Source organism: Phyllostomus hastatus, unplaced genomic scaffold (genome assembly GCF_019186645.2).
Source record: "Phyllostomus hastatus isolate PE091 unplaced genomic scaffold, TTU_PhHast_1.1 phas_contig_159, whole genome shotgun sequence".
Classification (NCBI taxonomy): domain Eukaryota; kingdom Metazoa; phylum Chordata; class Mammalia; order Chiroptera; family Phyllostomidae; genus Phyllostomus; species Phyllostomus hastatus.
The window spans coordinates 19,419,785-19,441,265 of NW_025333640.1; the positions used below are offsets into that span (position 1 = coordinate 19,419,785).

Here is a 21,481-nt window from a genome sequence, read left to right on the forward strand (position 1 = left end):
GATGACCCTCCCTGCTTTCAAATTGTGTCCTGCTACTTAGCACCTGTGTGACCTTTTGGGGGTATTTCTCAATCCATACAAAACAGAAAATATAGTACTCCAAGTTCTGTCCAATGGACAGATTTCTTTTACCACTGATTTTTTCAGAGACACTCCTAAGTTTAGTGTACCTAGGTACCTCAGTTTTCTCATTTGTGAAGAAAAGAAAACAGTATCTATTTCACGGAGCTATTGCAGTGATTAAATTAGGATTTGATATATGTAAAGCACTTAAAATAGTTCTTGGCATATAGTAAATGCTATAATAGTGCTTTTAAATTACAATATAAATTTATGAGTCAATTGTAAAAGTATTAACTTACACTCAAATCTACTTTGTATAAATAAAATAAAGTAAAACCTGTCTACTTCTTTTCATATTATGTTTCTTAAGCCAAAGAACTTTCTTCTGCATGTACTTATTTGTCCAAAATCAAATAAACAATACATGCAATTTAGTGTGAAGGGGCGGTTAAACTAGAAATGCTTTCTCAATAAAAACCGTTGTATGTGGGGTCCTAAATGATAAAATGTCATGTTGAAATATTTATTTTCTATTGCTTTATGTTACATATTCATAAGTCACAGCCTGATCTTGTAAAATATCTGTGAAGTGGTAATATTCCACATCATCGTGTCCTGGAAAATTGGTCAAATTAACCATGGTTAATTTGAAAGCCATTCTAAGTACAGTATTATAAAGTAGTGAAGCAAACAAATTAGTCATGGGTTTCGACGATCCCTTTCATATCCAGGAGTTCTTCTAGAAATATGCCTTTCTGGCTAAGACAGTGTTTCTCTGTCGCACTGTAACTCCTGGTGAGATGTACATCAATATAATAGGCAACCGTCCTCTAAGCCTCTTGGACAGCTTCCTGACTTTGTGTTACACAGGTTGACAAGCCAGTGCTCCTGAGACACTGGCTGATGGAATGAGTGAATTATTATCTGGGCAGAGAGAGTCATAAAAGTTCATGTCCCTGACAAGTAATTGTACAGTGATGGTGGAATGTACTGTGATGGGAAAATTGAAGGGAAATTCATCTTCACCAACAGTCTTGAAAACAAGACATTTTTCTCCCCTATTTTTTTCCTCCCCATAGGGACTAACAGGGAAGAGCTCATTATCTTTCCAGATCTACTTTGGACATTTCTGTTAAATTGAAATATCTCCCTTATAATGAATTAAAATTATTTCCTGTCAAATTAGTTCTCATTGTTTTTATTTATTAATTCCTTTGGACTCTACAGCACCCACCATCATCCCCTGTCCAATGTAGAATAGTATTTATTTGGTGGAGAGCTCTAATTTATTTTTATTATTCAAAAAAAAAATAAAAAATTTCTTTAGCATTCTTGTCTCATTATTATTTTGGATTACTCTGGGTACCAGCTATAGACAGATACTTTATAAGCAACCCAAACCAATTCCAGTTAACTAAGAGAAAAAAAATAAGGAATGTATTGGAATACTATTACTTAGCTCACACAATTAAGGCAAAGTCTAAATACTTAGATCTCAAGCAAAGCAAGCCCCCCCCCCGCCAAAAAAAAAAACCCACCACTGAGGCTGGAGAGACACCTCTTCAGGTGGCGGCCTTCACGATGAATCCTTTCCTTGTCTTGTCACTTGTCTCCAATTCAAATTCTAGGAAATAATTGTGTCTCTTGCTGAACCAGGCTTAGATGCCCACCTGTGGGCTTGGAGACAGAGCCAGGAAGATGGTGGCTGAGTAGGCGGAAGCGGAGCCCACTTGCTTGTGCTCCCAGCACGGATTTTCAGCTGCTCTTCTGACAGTGACCTGAACAGTCAACAGAATCTCAGCTGATTTGAATTTCTGAAGCCAAGGAGTGCAGAGGATGCTTCGCACTGTCCATTTTATATCAGATCTCCTACTTTACCCCTCCCTTCTCTTACTCCATTTTGCCTTCTTCCTTCCTCTTTGTTTGTTTTAAATTTTATTGTTTTCCCTCTCTATGCCTTTCTGTTCCACACACTCACTATTTCTTGTCTGGCCCCTCAAAATCATTTTTCTTTTCATTAGTCATCTCACATTCTCTTTCCTTTCTTATAATATCCTTATTCTCTCTCCATTTTTATTAATTTTTGCTCATTTGTCATTGATATGGTGGTAGTTGTTGCATTTCTTCAATTTTACTCCTAGATAGTCACTATTTTTGTATTTTAAATCTGAGATTTTGCCTTCCTCCTGCCCTTTCTTATTTTCATTTTAAATTTTATTTTCCCTCTCTTCGTCTGACTTTTAGTCTTTACTCTTATTATTTATTCTCCCTCTATCCTCTCAAAATCATTTTTTTCCTTTAGACATCTCATAATCTTCTTTCTTTTTCCTTTCTTATCATATCTTATTCTTCTTCCGCCTTAATCAATCTTTGCTCATTTGTTGTTGATAAATTACTGTGGTTGTTGTTTTCTTCCATTTTGTTCCTATTTTTCCACCAATTTTATTTTATTTTAAGGCTGGGAAACAGTGGAGCACTTTATAACAATGGTAGGAGAACAGTGGTTTTCCAAAGGAAAACCAAGGTTTTGTCCCTGACAAGAAAAGGCGGTGGATTCTACACAAACAAAACTCACAGAGTCCCACTAAAGGCTGTGCTGTCATTCAGTATGTTTAATCTAAACTCATTTGGGAAGGGAATTCCACTTCATATAATTTACTATTTGTAGTCTAAAAATCTCAGATTTAAACTTGCTTTGTGTAACTCTTTTTCATGTAATTAGAGTAGGAAGATGATACCCTTAGCAGCTTACGGGGGCCAGAACAAAGTCCCTCCACAGATGTCCGGGTCCAAACCCCAAACCTATAAATATGGGACCTTATACAGCAAAGGGGGTTTCAAAGATACGATAAGGATTTGAGATGGGGAGATTAATTTGGATTATCAAGGTGGGCCCATAATCTCAGGGTTTTATAAGAGGGAGGCAGCAGGGTCAGAGTCAGAGAAGGAGGTCACAGCAAGTTATGACCATAAGCAAAGAAACATGTGAGGCTTCTAAGAGCTAGAAAAGTCAAATAAATAAGTTCTCTCCCTGAGCCTCCTGAAAGGACACAGCCCCACAGACTAATTTTAGGTTTCTGGCATCCAGAACTGTAATGTAGTAAATATGTGTGGTGCATTCCTCTCCAAATCTATGGGGAACATTTTGCAATAGAAACAAGACACTAGCAGAGTCACTAACACTGTCCAGCAGCCACTGCCTTTTAGTTCATAATTATTTACCCTATTTTTTCTGTGTATACCTGCAGGCTACAAACTGCATCATAGCTATTTTATAGCTTCTTAGAAGAAATAGAAGCATATGATCTAATTGTTTTCATTTATGTTGACTATTATCAGAATTCTGAACGCATATAGTAATATTCCACAGTGCAGACTTCGCTGCCTTCCTCTCTAGTGACTACTATTTCCTTTTGATCACATGTGCTACCTTCTCACCATTCTGCTTCGTTTCTTCACCACGTTGTGTCTTCCACTATATGCAGCAAATTACAAATCCACATAAATTACAAAACCAAAATCTAGCTATAAAATTACAGGGATAAAAACACTATAGCATATTAAACAATCAATCTCCTACAATTACATTACATGGTGCATTTTATGTTTTAATGGCTCATTAATAATATTACTGTCAAATGAGGCTGTATGATCAGAGACATATTTTTTCACATTAAGAAGCAAATTCTTAGAGGGTAAGCTACTTATAGCTATCCTAATATTGTACAGCAGGCACACTTATTTTCATTTGAAATAGTGGCTTCTAAGAATTGGCTGCAAAGCCCTGGCTGGCGTAGCTCAGTGGATTGAGCGTGGGCTGGGAACCAAAGTGTCCCAGGTTCGATTCCCAGCCAGGGTACATTCCTGGGTTGCAGGCCATAACCCCAGCAACCGCACATTGATCTCTCTCTCTCTCTCTCTCTCTCCCTCTCTCTCTTTCTCTCTCCCCCTCCCTCCCTTTCCTCCCTAAAAATAAATAAATAAAATATTAAAAAAAAAGAATTGACTGCAAAAACTTTAATTCCTTACCTATATAAAATTTGCAATCAAGTTAGGAAAACAACACAAGTTAGTGAAAAAAGTACTATATGATTAATTGCCTGGCATAAAGAAAATTAAAGACTAATCAAGAGAGCTTGTTTCTCAGAAAGGGCTTTATGTACACAGGACGTGAATTGGATGTAAAATTACATACAGGATGAAGTTAAGTGTAGGAGAGGAGAAGAGACATTTTAAAACAAATACCATATAATCTCACCTATACGTGGAACCTAATCAACCAAATAAACAAGCAAGCAAAATAGAACCAGAGACTTAGAAATAAAGAACAAATGGACAGTAACCAGAGGTGAGGGGAAAGAGGGATAATGGAGGAAAATAGGGAAAGGGTCATCAAAGGCACATGTATAAAGCACTCATGGACAAAGACAAAGAGGGTAGGGTTGAGGGTGAAGGCAGGGATGGGATGGGTGGGGCATGGGGGGAGTGGTGGGAGGAAAATGGAGACAACTGTACTTGAACAACAATGAAAAAAAAAGAGCAAACAACGAAAGTAGAGACACAGAAGAAAACTAACTATAGCACTGTGATGATTCTATGATATAGGGAAATAGCACAAAATAAGAATAAATGAAAGAGAAGTCCACATTTAACGAAGCAGTCAGCAGCAACTTGGAAATACCATAGAAGCTTAAACAAGCAAGTGAAACAATCAAAGCATTAATAAAACAAAGCTTCACATAATAGACTGAAGACTGTGACAGCCAAAAATCAGGAACTCCAAGTCTAGGGGACAGTGAATGAACAAGATTTTAATCCTGGAGCCATCTGACCCACTCAAGGGCTCTGTAACATGAGATAGATGAGGTTTCTGTGCCCATGCTATGAAGCTTAACTATTATAAATGATTTGTTAGGGTTGTAAAATACACTAATTTACAGGGTTATTTCTATTACATGAGTGTGTCGATTTATTCAGAGTACATTTTCAAGAAATCAATCTACAGATATCAATTTCTCCTTGAAGTTAGAAGGAACCTCACCTGAGGTCAGCTCCACAGAAGAGAGGCAGTAAGTCAAGGGAATTTTGCTAATTTAGACAGTGTTTGAATATTGCAAAAGCATGAGATGTCATAGGTTTCAACACAGTCAAGTCAAGTACCAAACAGATAAGCTATCAAAAAAATGAAAACACATAAAAGTATTACTTCACTCACTTTAATTGTGTTCTGAAAAAATGAGTTAACTTCAACTGAAATGTTAGATAAAGTGAAGAAAATTGATCTTAACAGAGGCAGGGGGAAAGGAGATTAAAAGGATTACTACTTCTGGAAATAATGCACTGTATTTGTGCTTGTCCTTAAACATAGCTGTAATTTTGTCTTTAAATCTACTATTAACCCCAATTCTTCCTCTGTTGCCTTTAAACTAATCAACGTCCTGAATGCTCACTTATGAAGTAGACGTCTACGTGGATGTAAAGAACTGTGAACATAAGCCTCAGTCTGTAGTAAGGTTAGGGATAGTAGACTTTAAAATATGCCAATTTAAGTGAACAGAATACTTCCTCTGGGAGAATATACAGTCTGAAACTAAAATGGAAGCTAATACAATAAAAAGGGTAAAGTCCTGGCAAATAAGAGAGAGAAATGCTATGTGACTGACCAAGAGGTAGTTCTGAAATAAAGCTTCCAAGGGAGCAATGATGGAAGTCTGGGGACAAAGGAAGAGAGAGTAAGAGAAAAAGAGGAAAGCGAGCCAGGACAATGGTCAAAGGCAGGTACAGCCAGTCACAGCTGGCTTTCTGAGTCCTGCCTGAGCAGACTGTGTGGATCAGTTAGTTAAGTTCATTAAAGATCTAGAGACTGCTTGGATCTCTCAGGACCATTTAGGAAAGAAGAGCTGGACTCATGGCTATAGGTCCCCAGATACATGCTATTTCAACAAGCTCTAGCTAAAAGAATATCAGAATGATCTTTCATAAGCAAATGAATAGTCCACAGGTTACTATTTCATAAAGTGAATTATAAAAACCAACAGTTTTGTGAAATACTTCCTGACTGTTTTTCCTCACTTTCCATTTCATCATATAATTTAACATTTATAAAGAACAGAACATTTCTTCAATCTTGGAAAATAGTCATTAATTGCAACAAAGTCTCTAGTGATATCTTAGCTCTTTAAACCACTCCATGAAAATTGTTTACTTTTCCAAAATAAACATTAGGACATAAGAAAAATATATTTGAGTGAGATCTTCCAAATACAAAGTTGTATTTCCCATCCCCTGCATCAAAGCTGAATATTGTTTAATATTGTTAATTTTCATTTATGAGCGATTCTTTGCCACATTCTTTCATCCCTTCTTTATCCTATATAAAATCATGCACACTATAGGAAATGCCAACCCAAAGACATGAAATCTCTATTAAGGTACAACTCTCTCATATCATTTTCCTAACGTTCACTGTAAACTCTAGTGCAAATATTGCCATACTAACTTCTTCACTGTCTTGCCTTAGCTCTTTTGACTATGAGGGATTCCTAAACAAAGAAGAATCTATCAAAGGACAATTTAAATGCCTAACAATTAAGCACATACTAAGTATGAGACTGAGTTACTAAGAGGAAAATATGGATTGTGTTTCCTAGCATGCTCACCACACAACAAAAAGAGTGTCCGCTTAATGTGCAGAGTTGTTTTAATGGAACATTTACCGCGCCACCTATGTTGTATTAATTATCTAGCTCAAATACTGTGACCAGGTATAATTTGCACATCATCTAAATAGCTTTGTGGCTGTAATCTGCTCTGAGAAAGTACAAAAGGTAATGGCATATGAATGATACAACCTCTATCAGCTACCTTCTTTGTCTTTTATTACAGCACACTGCTGCGTACAAGTGGGGAAAATTAGAGGCGCCTTCTGAAATTTCTCTTGGGGACACATAATGGCCAGGTGAGCAGCAATGCATTTACTTTTTGAAACTTTGAGCTAAATAACACAGACAAATAAGTAAAAAGAAAACTGTGAACCATTCATTTTCATCAGGCCATAAAGACTAAAATATACAAAGGGGAAGAGGAAGAAAAATGAAAGGCAGTGAAATGAAAGACAATGTCATGGCCCCCTGGGAACTCTCAAGTGGTCTTTTATCTGTCTATTTTTCCCTTCCTAAGCTGTGTTCTCCTCCACTTTGCACCCCCATATTTGGAATATCTTCCTCTACTGTCCAACTATTTGTCAGAATTCCGCCTCAAGGTCCCAAACATCATATTCTTATGACACTCTCCCTTATTGTCCTCCAAAAATAAATCATTTTAGTAGAGAACATGCATTCCCATTGAGTGAGTCATTGTGACCGGCATTATATAGTGCAAATATCTCAGAATTTGCAGTCAGACTTGGAATAATTCTGCCATTGACCTTGTATAACCTTGGAAAGTTATTTAAGCCTCAATTTTTCTCACGTGTAAAATGACAGTGATGTTACCTATCTCATCAGGATATGATGATGTTTAAACTGAATGAAATAATAAAGTGCTAAACAGTGTTTAGTACATAGTATTCACCATGATTTTTAGTTTTCTTCTTTTTTTTTCTTTCAGCCTCTGGATGTCTTCTCAAATAAACAAAAACATAATGTCAGTGTCATAGTTTAGATACAAGGAACTCACTGGATTCCCAGGAAATCTGTAATTAATAGTAAAACCCCCATCAATGTGCATTCATATTCTCAATGTCTTATATCAAATATCAGCAAACTATAACCTGAAGGCCAATTCCAGCCCCCTGTCTGTTCTGCATAGCCCACAAACTAAAAATGACTTTTACATTTTTAAGTGGTTAAAAAAATCAAAAGAAAAATAAAATTATAGGAAACTGAAATGTCAGTGTTCATGAATAAATTTTTATGGCAATACCTTCACGTGCTGGCTATGTAGCTCCTTATGTACTACAATGGCAAAGTGGGCAGCTAAGACAGAGACTGCACAGGACACAAAACCTAAAACACTTTCTATCTGGCCCTTTTGGAAAAAGTTTGCTGACCCTTGTCTGAGATTAATAACAATAGAGAAATAAATCACAATTATTCATAAATAAGCTAAGTGCCCCAGACTTTGATGCTAATTTCTTGAAGCCAAAAATCACTGGAGCTCTAACAATAGCTTGCATATAACAAGCCCTAAATAGACACTTTTAAATATATAGATATAATTAAATAAAGGACATAATCCTGTGAAAGGTAAATAATTTCCAACATTTATTCATTAAAACTTTATTGAAAATAGAGTAGGCAATTACAGTTCTCACCAAAATCATAAAGGATATTAAGATAGTATAATTAAGTTACCAAGAAATTTGTAATTGTTTAAGCTTATGATAAACTCAAATATTTAAGTGTTAGGTTAAGAAATTCAGCATTTATTGTTTTATATCTAAAACTTTCTCAGAGGATATAATAAATTTCATTCAGTCATTAAAATACCTAATCAGAAGAAGTGAAATATAATAAAGTGACATTTACAGATGTTTAAAAACAATTTTCCCATTTGTCCCCTGCATGATCTTTGGTAAAAGTAAAGTACATATTTAAAGAAGATTGATAATCCTCTGCAATGTTCTTTCTTTCTAGGAGGATTTTACCATGCACATTTTCTTCTTTTAAAAATAAACTATAGTCATTAGTTAATTTATGACTATCACACACTTCATGAAAATTTTAAAATCTAATCAACAATGTCTTAAATTAGTGCTTCTAAAACTTGAATATGTACAATGAATCACAGGGGTATACCGTTACAAACGCAGGTAGGTCCTGGTTCAGTAGTGCCCAGATGATGCTGAACACTCATTGAGAAGCAAGGTCTAAATGATACTAAATAATCCTGGCTGCTAACACATAAACAAAAAAATAGCATGGCTTGAATATTTATAATTTTGACCCCTGTACCTTGTAGAAATTCATAATAAAAAACCTTTTTCTTTTTCTTTTGGTGCTTAATTTGAAGATATCAACAAACTATTAGACTGTAATTTTAAAATGTTAATCTTTTTATAGAGCAATACCTTGTCTACATTCAGAAAAACAATTCCAGATTTTAGCAATATGCTTTATATTCCTCTAGAGTTCTCAGTTCTGTCCATTCCACTACATAGTTTAGCAAGATATAATTGAGATATAAATTTATTAGTTTCAGATGTACAACATGATGATTCATATTTGTGAATAGTGCTAAATGATCACAATAAATCTAGTTAATATCCATCACCACACACAGTTAAAATTTTTTTCTTATGATGAGAACTTTTAAGATCTACTTTCTTAGCAACTTTTGAATATATAATACAGTATTATTAACTATAGTCACCATCGTGTATGTTACATCCCTAGGGCTTACTGTGTATTTTATTACCAGAAGTTGGTAAAATTACCTTTCATCACTCACCCCAATTTCACCCACGCCCCACACCCCACCTCTGGCCTCTGGCAACCACCAGTCTGTTCTCTGTATCTACTAGTTTATAGTTTTTGAAGGTTTTTTTTAGATTCCACATATAAGTAAGGTCATACATTATTTGTCTTTATCTATACTGTGTGTATGTATAATGTTTTCTTTATCTATTCATCCACAGATGGACATGTAGCTTACTTCCACTTCCCGGCTATTGTAAACACCGCTGCAATGAACATGGGGGTGCACAAATCTTTTCAAATTAGCACTTTCATTTCCTTCAGATAAATATGCAGAAGTAGAATTGCTGGGTTTTTATGGTAGTTCTACTTTTAATTTTTGAGAAACCTCCACACTGTTTTTTATATCAGCTATACAAATTTACATCCCCATGAACAGTGCACAAGGGTTCCCTTTCCTCTACATTTTTGCCAGCACTTGTTATCTCTTACCCTTTTTCTAGTAGGCATTCTAATCGGGGTGAGGTGACATCTCGATGTGGTGGAGATGAGTATTTCTCTGATAATTAGTGATGTTGAGTGCTTTTTCGTGTACCTGTTGGACACCATTATATATCTCCTTTGAGAAAAGGCCTACTCAGATCCTCTGTCCATTTTCAAATTGAATTTTTTATCTATTGAGTTGTATGAGTTCTTCATATATTTTGGATACTAACCCTGCATATCATATATGATTTACACATATTTTCTCCCAGTCAGTAAATTGTTTTTCATTGTGTTGATGGTTTCCTTTGCTGAACAGAAGCTTTGTAGTTTGATACAGTCCCACTTGTTTATTTTTGCTTTTGTTGCCTTGGCTTTTGGTGTCCCACTATATTTCTCATTTGTAGGAAATATGAAAATGTGGACATTAGAGGTAAATGTAGACATTTTTATTGGTAATCACTAAAATACACTTATGGAGAGAGATAACTTCTACAAGTGTTTATGATTGATAGTCTTATTCCTAAACTCTTTCCTAATCCTTATTAAACATTAATGGAAATGAATCTTTAAGAATAAGTGTTCTTAATAAAAATCTATTAGACAGGAATAACTCCAGAACTATCTAATCTTAAACAAGTGCTGTCACATAATATAGGGGAAAAGTTTTCCAGGATTCGCTTTAAAAACAAATTCAGTGGCTCTCATTGCCCATGAAATGAAGCCCACCTTTTAGCAGAACATACAGTCCTTCAGGATCTGACTCCCCTGGACATTGTATGGTCTTGTCCCTCATTCACCCACTCCACATGCCACTGCTGTCAGTAATTGTGCTGCGCTTCTTACCTCTGTGCCTTTACTTGTGCTGTTACTTGTCTCAAACACACTCGTTTACCTGTAGAAGCCTCAGTCTCCTTGAAGACCTGAGTTTCCAGTCATCATCAGATACTTTCTCTCTATCCTCCCTATTCCTCTCTTATGGATCTTATGTCATTGCTGAAATTATTTGTTCACAATTGATTATGAGCCTCTCTAGAATAAGAATCTAGTCATGTTTATATTCCAGTGTTGAGAACAGCATATTATGACAGATAATCAATGTTCCACGATTTGATCAATCAGTGAAACAAATCTCATTTCTGTGCAAAACATATTAGAAACTATACATTCAACTATTTTGGAAATAGATATCAATAATCTACTCAAAAATTGTCACAGGTAGAAAGACACAAGGAGACATACGACTAAATGCAATGTGATATCCTAGATCAAATCCTGGGACATGAAAACAGAGATGAGTGGGAAAAAATGGTGAAATTCGAAAAAGTTAATAGGATACTACCAATGTTAATTTTATCAAAGCAATATGTAAAAATTACAATTATGTAAGATGTTAAATTAGGGCAAGCTGGGTGATGGGTATATGAGAGCATTCTGTACTGTATTCATAATTTTTCTATAAATCTTAAATTATTCCAAATTTAAAAAGTTAAAGAAAAATTTTGCTCAAGTCATACTCCCAAACCAGATTTCAACTAGTCATTCAGTGTTTATTGAAAATGTCTACCATATGGTAGTGGCCCAAAAGTATTTTTTGAATGAACATGGCTACATGAATATAATCACTTCCTACCTGGGAAATCCCATCATGAAAGTCACTATTGAATTGGCCAGTGAAGGGAGCCTATACTGTTGCCAAAAATGCCACAGCCTGAATTAACAGACTAAACAATGAGTCTTTAGCTCATTAGTAAATTATTACTAATATTTTCATGTTAGTTATTTGCTTTTTTAAGAAATGAATAAAGATGACACCAGGGAGAATATTTTCTTCAAGGGCAACAAAATAAGAGGTCAGTAAAATGAAGCATATTAGATATAAAATTTAATATATGATGCACAAATTATTTTAAATAAATAGCATAACTTACATGTTGAGGTCACTAATGATAAGTGATCTTGAAAAATGAACAAACATAAAATGGCAAAAAAAGCCTTTCTGTAGTGAATACCTACATAAACATTTAAACTGTATGTCTTCAAAAAACTTTAAAACTGCACATACTCTAATGGTTATATACTTAGTTAAAATAAGTGAAGTATTCAATCAACAAGGACCTCCGCTGCTCACCCATATCTCTTAACCCAGAATATTTATCTGCATTACAACTATATCATTAGAAAACTCAGAAAATGATTTTATTTTTTTCTCCAAATATAGAAACTTTATATGGCTTTCATTAACTATTTTCAACTGTTAGAAAATTGTATTAAGATCACAAACAGAATTTGTGCACCTTTTAAGACACTTTTTAAGTTTAAACTTACCAACAGAAATTTCATAGTTACAGCTGAGAAGAGCTTTTCTTTGGGAAAAAAAATTATAGCCTGTGTAATTAAACCATGGTACCAAATTCTAGATCATTTATTAAACACTGCAGGCATCAATGTAATGTGAAAAAATTCTTTCTGAAGTTCTGTGTACATGTGTAGTGACTGTAATGAGAAATTAATCTTAGCAGCGGTTTTAGGGTTTCTGTTGGTTAAGTGCATGCAGCATGCAACTAAATCCAACAGCATAAAATTGAATGGCCGGCAGCACGTTGCCCAGGAAACCATACCATCCACTGGCTTCAAATCTGCTCGAGTACATGAAACTTCCTAGCCAGACTGCTCTGTTTTGCTGTCAAGCTCAGCTCCTTTCTACCCCACCACTGATGCCCCACCTCATTTTCAAGGATACCCCTGTGTTGTAGAAAGAAAAGTGATGAAGGAGGGAAAGAAGATATAAATCAAACTGAGCATCTACTTAAGTGCAAGAGACAATGTTAGGTACTTCCACATAAAAACTAAACTCTTGCTTTCATTTATACCAAAACTTGCTCTTTTTCTATTGTTTCCAATTTAAGGAAATAGTTCTTAACTCATCACTGAGTTACTCAGGCAAAAAAGAAAAAGTCATTTTTGACTATAGTTTTACAGCCAACTTCCTTCCTGTAAGCAGATCCACGACACTTCCATTGCATGTGATGAATCGGGGCTGCTCCCTGTACATCCAAATCATCACCTAGGTATCGATCTGTATTAGCCCACTCTCCAGACTTCTGAAGAGCTTCCTAATGACTTCTCTGTTCAATTGATGTTTCTCTACAGTTTATTCTCCATACAGCATTGAAAGATCCTTTAAAAAAAACTCAATTTTCAATCACACCTAATAAGCCAGTTGGAGAAACACAAATACCATATGATCTCACATATGTGTGAAATCTAATGAGCAAACTAAATTGATGAACAAAATAGAAACAGGGGCATGGATATAGGGAACAGACTGATAGCTACCAGAGGTTGGGGCTGGGGGACTGGATGCAAGAAGGTGAGGGAATTAGCCAAAAAACATGTATACGTAACACATAGACACAGACAACAGTGTGGTGATCGCCACAAGGAAAACAAGGTGGGAGGTAGGTGGAGGTGGGCAAAGCGGGTGAAATGGGGACAGAAAGAGACTTTGCTGGGGCAGTGGGTGCACAGTGCAGTGTGCAGATGATGTCCTGTTCAGTTGTACACTGGAAACCTCTATGATTTTGCAAACCAATGTCACCCCAATAAATTCAATTAAAAAATTCAATTACACTTAAAAATCAGGGCCTTACAATAGCTTGAAAGACTGAATATCTGGCCCCTGGATACTTTTCAATTTCATCTTTTTCCTCATTGTACTTCAGCCATTCTTGCTAGAACATTCCAGAACATTCCTGTCTTAGAACCTTTGCACAGGAGGATATTCCTCCAGATATCTGCATGTCTAACTCCCTAATTTCCTGCAGATATCAAATTTTACCATTTCTGCAGCTTTAACCTGACCACTTGATTTACAACAGAAAATGTTCCCTCTCCCATCTGCTTTCCAATCACTTTATCTATTTTTCTGGGGATTTTTTTTTCATTTTTTACCACCTGACTTTAACACATAATTGTTTTTCCCCTTATCTGGCTCTCCCCACTAGAAAGTTAAAGCTCCGATGACTTTGTTAGCAAATTCCCTAGGGATAAAAAGTCTGTTAGTTTAACCCTGTATACTCAGTACCTTGAAGCTGGTAGGTAGGTAGCAAGCATTTAATTGGTAATTACGAGTTTTGTAAATTAGTGGATGCATATGTTCTTTTTTGATTCTTATATATACTTATAAATTACTTTCTTTATATTTAGTACATTGACTATTTTCATACTGAGAAAAACCTGGGATCACACAACATAAAACATAAAATTTCATATTTGTTAAGAAAAGAATAATATTCACCTTTAACATCATTTTCTTGATTCTGTTTTCTTGCTGTACATTACTTACATGTCTTTGACCTTAGCTGGTCTTTTAAAGTTTACTATAATCTACAATCTGCTGAAATTGTTGTCAAAAAAGTCATTCTTGATAATGTTCTATTTTTTTTTAATGAGGCACAAAATCTCTCACTAGTTTCATACTGTTTAGGATGACTTGATTTTTTGACCAGTGTAAAATTGGAAAAGTGAAATTCTGAGAGTTCTGAATCTAGGCCTTAAAAAGATTAACAGCTTCTACTTTCACAGAGAGGGAACCCATCTGCCATATAAAATAGTCTAGGCCATCTATCACTGGAGAATTAGAAACATGTGGAAAAAGGAAAGCTACAATGAAGAAAAACTGTGGCTCCCCAGCCAATGGCTACCAGCAAGGTCCCGACGTGTGAGTGAGGTCACCCTGGAATCTCCAAAGTGAGCAAAGAACATCATCAGTGGTTGAAACCAGTAAAATGTGGAGTTTTTCATTCAGCAGCTCTATGAGTCTGCCATGTACCACAGATTGAGGCTTAAACAGAAATTTCTTTTATAAGGATTCTGGCAGCTCAAAGTCTGAGATTAAGGTTCTGTCCAAGTTGGTTTCTGGCGAGAGCTCCCTTGCTAGCTTGTAGATGTGAAGTCACCTTCTCACTGTGTCCTCACACGGCCTTTTTTCCATGTGTGTGGGGACGGCTCTCTGGTGTCTCTTCCTCTTCTTATAAGGCCACCAGTCCTATTGGATTAAGGGCCCAGTCTTAATATCTCATTTAACCCTAAATATCTCCCTAAAGGCCCTATCTGCAAAAACAGACACAGTGGGTATTAGGGCTACAATATATGAATCTTGGAGGACATGACTCAGTCCAGAACAGCAGCAATAAAAATCTTATACACTAACCTACAGAATAGTTATTAAATAACAATTAATCCAATATTGACCTTCCATATAATAAAGATGCATATGCTCTCTACTGAGTGTCAACAGTCCTGGGGTGGACTAATAAATATGACATTGCTATTTCTTGTATTTGAAATGATTACCAATGCCTTCACTTAAAATGTTAAAGCCAAATATAATGTTTCTACCATTGTTAGTTTGTGAGACTGGCTAAGTACCATTGACTGTATAATCACTAGTTCACTTAAATGGACGTGAACAGGTAAAAATAAAAGAACATTATACAGTATGGCATCACTATGCCATTCATTTAACACTTGTCATGTGCTACCCTTCCCTGCAATTGGTCTCTCATTCTACCACAATCTGCCATTAGCTGGAGCAGCATTGTATGATCAAAGGGACAAACAACCAACACACTAGGGAAACTTGCTTATTATCCTTCCTTAGCAGAGGCAAATGCTATTCTCTGATCTAAAATTTCATGGACTTCTCATTGACTCCTTTTCCCCAATGGTAGAAAAAGACTAATAATACTTTCTCTGACACAGTGAGGTTAAAGGTACTAACGCATTGAGGGTAACTAATTCATTAGCACCCTTGAAAGTCCACAATGAAAGGCTGTAACTAGCACAACACATTATTGTTTTTTAGAACAGAAAACTCATTGTTTCACTATGCGCTAGTGGTTTTCAATTATTCCATTCGTTTTACTGTTATGACCCAGTTTTCTGAGAGAAAAGGAAAAACTTTTAATATTCCTTTATACTTTGAAATAAAAAAAAACACTTATCTGTTAAAATGTTTAAAATGTCACTTACACTAACCTGCAGAATAGGACTTATTAGAAGTTAATACTCAATATACCTTGTTAGTATCTATATTAAATTTTATTTCTAAAAGCTTTTCTAATAGCTTCACTCCAAAAAGCCAATCTCCTAGGCTTTGAGATGTTTCCAATTGGAAGAGGCTACAATTTAAAAACTAATATACTCATCTTTTGTTCAGGTGGTCTTAGAAACTCAAGGGGCAAGTTGAGGCCATTTAGGACCAGGAATGCTTTCCATTCAATTAAAGAAACAAAGGTTTTCATGTATTCACCAATAGTTATGGCAGGTCTTCATTATTCCAGACCCTGGGCTGGGTGTTGTCAGGCACTAAGAGGAACGTTGAGGCCAGCTGCTTACCTGGAGTGGTCCAGGAAGCCTCATGTGGAGGTGGCTAGATGACAGACACAGCAAAATGTCTTCTGTGGGAATTCACAGGTTCACACCTCCTAATTAGCTGATGAGCTAAATGATTAAAAAATATGCAATGACTGTGACCTACATTTGGGTAGCAGGAAGTAAACATATTGTGTGTTATAACTGCGGAGGAAAATGTTCTGCTGAGGCATTCAGATATGAATAGTATAAAAAACAAACTGTCTAAGGCATGAAATAGAAACACTTCCATTCTCCTTCATTTAGATGCTATAGTATAATATTAAGGAAAACAGGATTTGGGTATTCTAGTGAGTAGTTTTATAAGAATTTTAGTATAAATTAAAATTTTGTAAAAATCCTTCTCTCCCTTTTAGAGAATAAGCTATTTTAAAAGCAATTTTTTAATTATTTAGAGCTTAGATTTTGTTTTGCTTCTTTGGTAAAACTTTAATGACTTTCATACTAGGATACGGCATCTGGCTCTTGACCTCATGAGATAAATACTCTGAGCAACAGAGCCTGTATATTCAAAAACTTCTTTAAAAATTCACATTTATTTCCACTCCAAAGGATTTCCTAGAGGATATTGCATTTCTTTACAGATCCTTGTATTTTAAGACATCTGAATCAGAATAGAACCAGTATGCTTTTCAGGTATAATGATTTTAATGGGGGGAAAAGTTCCCCCACAAAACACTGCAATTAATTTATAAGGTATTGATGACTTTAAAAAAACTTATATATACAAATGCATTGGTTATATATGTCACTTTGAGATCATGATGTAGTCTGCGGTCTTAGTGTGTTCTGATTGTAGAGATGAAATTAAAGCAAAGATGTTCCATAGACATAAACATGTATTTTTCTGGGAGGTTGTTTTTGTTTTTTTCTTTTCAACAGCTCATGCTGGTAACCCACTGAAAGCAAAATGTCATAGGAATAAAGAATGTATGATAATCACTCTAGGTGCATTTTACTGTTCTCCTGGGTAAGTTACCATTTATGGAGGGAAATTTTGTGGATCATAGAAAGGTGAAATTACAAGCAACAATATTCCAAAGGTCATCTAGGCCGCATCCAACATTTTCCAGAATTGTCAGTGACTTGTGGCAGTTTCCAAAAGATGGCCACCCAATAAATCATGCTTCCATCAATTCACACCTGTGTCTTTCCTTCCCTTGAATTGCAACTTGACCTGTGACTGCTTCGACCAACAGGACAAGGTATTAGAATTGCTGTGTCATTTCCAGGATTTGGAATTCCACTTCGTCTGTCAGAAGCCAGCACTTCTCTGAGACCATTTAAGCTATGAGGAGCCCAAGTCGGAAGGAGAGACTCTAGAGGATGAGACACTGAGCGAAGAAAGAAGCCAAGACCTGGGAGTGAAGAAGCACTGGCTGGCACGGGTCTAGCCCAACTCCTGAAGAATGGCACCCAGGTGAAACGGGACTGCCACTGCACAAGGGGCACCAAGCAAGAACCTCTCACTGAGGTCAGCACACCCTTAACACTATGAGAAATAAAAATAACTTGTTGTTTTAGGCCAGCGAGTTTGAGGTGGTTTGTTGTTCAGCAATAAATAAACAGAAGTCTTGTTTAGAAGTCCAGAACAGGAGCAGAACATCTTCTCCCAAATTCTACTTCCTGATCCTTTCCACGGTCACCTGCACCTGTGGTTACTGCCACTTTCTCTGACCATTAAATGATCAATTTTGAGCCCATCCAGAGATCATTCTGGTATTATTCTTGTGTCAGCAGTGTCCAACAACACAGTGCTTGACATGTATATATAATATAGTTGGTACCCGACTTTTTCAGGTTAAATTAAATAAAAAGTCAATCTAAAGTGTGGATTATTGATAGTTTTTCTATAGTGCTAAATGGCAAGAATTCTATACAAGTTTAAGAAGAATGCAGGAGTATTATAAAGGATTTAAACACCAACGTTAGATTTTCAAGTGGTTTCAAAAATGTAGGTGCCAACAGACATTTATTAAGCAAGCACCTGGAGCTGGAAAAACATGATGAATAGGAGTCAATCATAGCATCCCAGATACTTACAGACTAAAGGAAGAGAAGTGGGGTGGATGAGTTTTTGTTCCAAACGGCAGATATTCTATGTGCTCCATTCAAATGTGGACGAGGTCTCTTACTAAGAATGAGATCTTAGGGCATAGACTTGCCACTGTGCTGGGTGGGTGCTATTCTAAGTACTTGACCTGCATCACCTTGTTGAATCCTCATGGTTACCCTGTGTGGTAGGGATTATTATTTGCAACATCCCCTTTTTGCAGATTAGAAAAAAATGAGCCACACACCGTGTCAGTGCCACTGAACTTGGGCAATCTGGTTCCAGAGTTGGGGCTCCTCAGGACTCGGCTGCATTGCTCTCCTCTAAAGCGATTAGACTGTAAAATTCTAAAACCTAATTTTCTTTTGTAAACAGTCATTTATTTGAATTCATAGTGTTACAAAGAGAATTTTCTAATACCTTGTAGTAGAAGAGTGACATAGTCACATTTGGATTGCTACATAGCTCAGGTTTTGTTGGTTTTTTTTAGGTAGAGATGTTTAAACAGAGTATGCAACTTTAAAAATGCTATAAAATCACCACAAAAATAAAATAAAGCAACAAAAAATAAAGCTGCATCATTCTACCTTCCTCTTATCTAACTCCCCCACCTGTGTATGCATGGGTTGGGGAGATTTGCCTTTTCACTCAAAAGGGTGTCAAGAATAATGGTTGCAAGCTTATGATTCAATTAAAATTAAAATTTAAAATTTTTCTGGACTCATGGCTCTTTATTGGCATCTGAGGAGGTGGCTACAGACTTCAAGGCTAAGACAAGGAGGGGAGCAGCTGCGCTTCCCCGGCTCAGTGTCAATGGACTTCCGTGTTTTTCCGAGTCCCCTGGATACCCACTGCCTCCATCACCTCCTCTTCCAGCACCTTTCGACAGGACATATAGGTTCTTTTTAGAGCATCCTCTACTGACGTGTCTTTGGGAACACCAGTCATGTTTCAGGGACTATACCACCAGTTCTGGGGAATTTAGGTTTGCGGACAATTCTGACTGTGTGAAGACTTATACCACTCTCCTGTCTCAGTGAATCTCCACTCCATTTCAGTGGGGTTCCTTTCCATAGGATCCACAAGTTGGACCTGGTGGTGGAGCAAAGGGACTTCACTAGGGATCACGGTTCCCCTAGGATCCTTGGTCTTTCCAATGTGCCAATAATGCATGTTCAGCCCATCCAGGACCACTCTCACTGCCAAACATCAGCATTAAGAACCCAGACCCATATATTTCTTGGCTCCACTCCTATTGAATATGACATTTTTATCAGAAGAGTTGACCTGTTCACCTCTAAAATAGCACTGAAATATTTGCATTCTTAGCTTTAAAAGACTATAACACTGTATAGTTAAACCAAGTTGATCTATGTCAAATATCCCCAAATGGACAGATTTAGGCATCTGAACACCACATGAACAGAGCACATAACAATGAGTATGACTTATTACTAAAGTTGCATGTGTAATGCAGATCATGGTAGACTCACCTAACAAGTCCTTATACTTGATACCTAAGAATGTGTGTATTATCTGTGTATGGTAAAGGACATACTCTCACTTGTGATTGTCATAATTTTGAGTATAATTTATCATATACCAGAAAATAAGAGGTGTTTGACACAATAACATAAAAAACATATAATTTAAGTGTATTTGGCATTTGAGGCCATGTGTCATCACTAACAGCAAATGTTACACATGTAACCCATGCAAAGTTATACTGATGTTGTTTCAAAGAGTTGAGGTTATTAACATTTCAAAGGTTAAATTTATATCTAATTATACTAGCATTTGCTATATTACACTAAGATAAAAATGTACATGTGTGCCATTTATAAATTGGTGCTTGCAGTGTAATTTCATAATGTGTTATCCTTATAAATGTAGTCATTTTGCATAAATGGGAGATATTATTTTATTTTAATTAGGTTATTTAAATTCTCAACCATTAAGGGAAACAGCTTTAGGGTATAAAGCATGCTTTTCATAACTATAGGCTGTATCTCTTCACCTAATAAATGGAATGAAAACTGAGCATCCAATTTCCCAGGGTTTAAGCCTAATGACCAAGACAATTCTCATATCAATAAACATGTAATAAACATCTGTGTGACATTTATTGGGCTATATGTTCACCATTCAAGAATAAAGTGGACTCAGTAATGGTAAGGATGATGATGACACATAATGTCTGGCACACAACTATTAATATTTATTTAAGAAACAATAAATAAATGAAGCTAATATTTTAGAGCTCTTCCTATATGCATGGCACCATTCTAAATACTCTTGTGAATTAAACATTTCATTTTCCTAATAGTGGTATTATCTTCACCATTTTCCAGAGGAGGAAATTGGGCCCTAGTGAGGCCATAACTTCCTAGTGTCAAGTAGCACAGCCAAGATTCCAATCAGGCACGTGTACTTCAAGCTCCAGCAGGAGAGTCAGACTTGCGCGGGGCAAAGCCTAATAGAGACTGGTGTGATGGTATGGTCACAGATGTGAAAAGGGGCCCTGACAGCCAAAAGGAGGGGATATTTTTTATTCAGTGAAATGGAAAATACCTCGTAGCTGAGGTCCTTTTTGACTTGGGCTTAGAAATTCAACCATCAATGAGCAGGAAAAGAACATCCAAAGAAGAGGGGAACAATACCAGCATAATTGTATATCCAGGCAGTGAGGAGTGGATCAATAAGTCCACCCAATCAGAGAGTGAAAGGACCCTAGTGAGACCTGGCAGGAGAAATGTCTTGTGGAATCAGATCATTCAGAGACCTTGTATGCCATGACAAGAAAACTAGATTTACAAATAAGGCAGTGGGAAGTAATCAAAGTCACTTAAGCAGAGAAGTGATATTGTCAAATTATCATGTACTCAGTTAACATGCTGACAGAGTCAAACATGGTTCTTGATAGAGATCAGTCAGGAGCAGTAAGCAGCGAGAACGAAGGAAAGGGAAAATAAGTGATCAGTAGTCAGCACTCAGTCTCACCATGCCCCGCACTCCTTGTGGTCCATTT

General features: G+C 36.3%; 1 protein-coding gene across 2 annotated transcripts in view; it reads right to left on the reverse strand.

Moving 5' to 3' along the window:
* MARCHF1 (membrane associated ring-CH-type finger 1) overlaps nt 1–21,481 on the reverse strand; it is a 560,630-nt gene that overhangs the window by 315,775 nt on the left and 223,374 nt on the right. The window lies entirely within an intron of this gene.